Raw genomic sequence first — 3,845 nt, 5'->3', positions numbered from 1 at the left:
GAGCCGTTCAGCCTGGAGCCTGTATATGTACGTCCACCCAACCCCCACGGAACATGAGGCTTTTCCGGGCAGTGGGGTCTTCCTGGCCCCAGAGATTCACCTCCTTCCTGCCCAGCCTCTCTGGCCTCCTCTTGAGTTCAGAGCCAGACATTCAACAAGAGCATCCCAACCTCTGCTTGTCTCCCCTCCACCATTTGCACCACTTTTGCCATCCCTTACGTTTTCTGGATAATTGTTTAATATGTTTCCATGAATTCATTTGTTTTATACTTAAATAAATGTATCTAAGAATAAACTTCCTCTCTCAGTTGCCATAAATAGAAAGAGGCCAAAATACAATGACCATGAAAAAAAGACATCAAACTCTTGCCAGATACAGTTGCCCGACAATGACCCCAAGCTTGAAGCCTGCTGCTGCATGTAAAGTAAAACTCAGTACAAAAAGGGAAAGGGTTTCATGGGTGTTAGAGAGACTCTAGCACTCACCTTTCCCTTGCTCTGATTTGAAAGCTTGAAAGGATAACGTCCTCCCTGTAGTATTCTATAGTATTTGACACTGCATATGGGTACCCCAGAAAGAGTCCTCTATGTAGCCTTTCTTTGATATGCATAAAATAACTCTGGGTGGGTACACAGCCCCTGAGATCATTGGCTGCCTCTGGGAGGAACTGGGTATCTGGGGAAAGAGGCAGGGGATGTCTACGACTTTTGAAGTCTGAGTCATGTGAATGTGTCATCTTTCAAAAAATTACAACGTACAGTACTTTACCTACAGCTGGGGCCAAGCACTCCCCTGTAGCAACCGTGACCAGATGGCCAACTGCTGCCTTCTCAGAGCCCCTGGGAAGGAGCCAGGGCTGCAGGGATGTGGGCAGGATGCTGTGCCCCGGGCAGGGCCAAGGAAACATAAGTTGGGGTGGGCTTGCTCAGTGCCTCTCAGGGGGCACAGTCCTGAGTTTGCACCTGCTCTAAGCCCAAAGCTGCCCACAACCACAGATGGAGCCGGGCTAACCCTCACCATTTCCCAAGGCTCAGAGACATAAGCTGATTGCTCTTGGGCACCAATCCTTGGGTTCGTATCTACAGGCCTCTGGAGCACCCTCACTGAGTGAGCATGTGCCATCGGCCCTGTCAGGGTAGGGACTAGAGGTGAGCCCCTTGGCCCAGGCCTCCCCAGCACCCCGTCTTCTGCTCGAGCTGGAGGAACTTCATTAATGGGCTCTATTTTTCCAGAAACATGAGGACTTCCTGGAGGCTATTGTTTTCCTGGCTGTTTCTGTTCCCTTCCTGGGGCCGCGGAGGGCAATAACCGAAGGTGCCCCTGGCCAGGGTACTGGCGGTCAGTGGGTGGGCCTGGGGAGGAGAGGAAGGTGGGCCCCATCCTCTAGTGCAGCCTGGGGGCTGGGGCCCTCCTAAGGGTGGGAGACCCTTGGGATAACGAATTTGAAAAAACAAATACAACTAAAGCAAAAACAAAAAAGAGCGTATCCCTTTAAACTTAGAATCCTGCATCTTAGACCCTTAAAACTTAGTAAGAATTATACTAATATCAGCTATATTTTCGAGATAATGCTTTGCTACATTATCTCCTTTAATCCTTTTTTATTTTTTATCATTTTTTGTCATAGTAGAATTTAACTGACTACTTAATGAAAACTTACCACTTCAACCATTTTAAAGTGTTCAATTCAGTGGCACTTCATACATTCACAATGTTATGCAGCCAGAAATTTAATTCCAGCACATTCTCTTCACCCCAAAATAAAACCAGCCTGGACAACAGAGTTAGCCCCTGTCTCAACTAAATAAATCAATATATAAATAAAAATAAATGGGAAACACAAGACAAATCTTCCATGCAGAAGAATCCCAAATGAATTCGGGAGATTCAATGCCGATCCTGGCCCCAGCTGTAGGTAAAGTAATGCATGTTACAATTTTTTCAAAGATAACACATTCACATGATTCAGAAGTCAAAAGCCACAGATGTCCCCTGCCCCTTCCCCCAGATACCCAGTTTCTCCCAGAGGCAGTCCCTCCCCATCCTGCCCTCTCCCAGCCCTTGGCAGCCACAAATGTGCTTTCTGTCTCCATGGATTTGCCCACTCTGAACATTTCATGTAAATAGAGTCAAACAGTATGTGGTCTCTTTTGTTCCTCCCTCCTTCCTTCCCTTTCTTTTCTTTTCTTTCTTTCTTTTGTTCATTCTTTCTTTCTTTTCTTTTCTTTTTTTTGGACAGAGTCTCACTCTGTTGCCCAGGCTGTAGTACAGGGGCATGATCTTGGCTCCCTGCAACCTCCATCTCCCGGGTTCCAGCGACTCTCCTGCCTCAGCCTCCTAGGTAGCTGGGATTACAGGCACCTACCACCATGTCCAGCTAATTTTTGCATTTTTTAGTAGAGACAGGGTTTTACCATGTTGGCCAGGCTGGTCTCAAACTCCTGACCTCAAGTGATCCACCCACCTTGGCTTCTCAGAGTGCTGGGATCACAGGCGTGAGCCACTGCACCCAGCCTATGTCCCTTAGAGGAGTATCTTCGAGGTTTGTCAGTATGGTAGGCTGTGTCCGTACTTTATTCCCTTAAATGCCTTTACCCCGTTGTAATGGCCCCTTCACCCATCGGTGAGCATCTGGGTTGTCTGGTATCTCATTCCCTCTTCATAGCCACCCCCTGGGATGCCTTGATTGTCCCTGCTTTATAGGTCAAACAGTGAGGCAGAGAGAAGCTAAGCTACAAGCTCCAGGTCACACAGGGACAGAAAGCCAGGATTTGAGCTCAGGAAGTTGGGCTTGGTGCTGGTCCCAGCATCTGAGAATACTGGAGTCAGAGGACAAGGGACTTGGGGGCATGGAAGCTCGCTCTCTCTCTCTCTCTCTCTCTCTCTCTCTCTCTCTCTCTCTCTCACAGGGGAGACATGGCTCCTGGGGAAGGGGTTCCCTGGGGCAGGGAGGGGCCAGGATAACCTGCAACCCCTCCCACCTCTGTAATCATAACCTATGAAACCCTGTCGTGGAGGAGAATGCAAGCCCCAGGTGAATTTTGAAGCAGATTTTACTTTTTAGAAGCATTTTAGATTTTCAGAGAAACTGAGCAAGGTTCCCATATACAACACATACTCAGTTTCTATTACTATTATTATTGAGACAGGGCATCACTCTGTTGCTCAGGCTGCAGTGCAGTGGCATGATTTTGGCTCCCTGCAGCCTCAGCCCTCCCAGCTCAAGCGATCCTCCTGTCTCAGTCTTCTGAGTAGCTGGGGCTACAGGCATGCACCGCCACACCTGGCTAATTTAAAAAAATTTTTTTGTGGAGATGGAGGTCTCACTATGTTACCCAGGCTGGTCTCAAAGTCCTGAGCTCAAGAGATCCTTCCACCTTAGCCTCCCAAAGTGCTGGAATTACAGGTGTGAGCCACCACGCCTGGCCTGATTTTTCTTACACGGGGCTTACAAGCTATTGGGAAAACAGTCGCGGAGGTAAAGTCCCATTTTATCCCATCATATCCAGGATGCCCACTATCAACATAATTCACGACAGCTGATGTGATCTCCATCACCTGTCTGTGGTCGTATTCGCCAGATTTCTCCACTGTGAAGTTAGCTCTCCCGCTCCAGCTTCCTGCACTGTACTCTTTGGAAGGAGCTCACTAAGGCAGCCTGGAGTTACTTGTGCCCTCCTGTAGGGTAGAGAATTCACAGAATTCATTTGGGATTCTTCTGCATGGACGATCTGTCTCTCCTTTCCCATTTATTTTTATTAATATATTGACATTTATTTTGAGACAGGGTCTCACTCTGTTGCCCAGGCTGGAGTGCAGTGGCAAGATCACAGCTCACTGCAGC

Source organism: Callithrix jacchus, chromosome 20 (assembly GCF_049354715.1).
Source record: "Callithrix jacchus isolate 240 chromosome 20, calJac240_pri, whole genome shotgun sequence".
Lineage (NCBI taxonomy): Eukaryota > Metazoa > Chordata > Mammalia > Primates > Cebidae > Callithrix > Callithrix jacchus.
The sequence above is the reverse complement of the archived record's forward strand: the minus strand, read 5'-3'. Positions refer to the sequence as shown.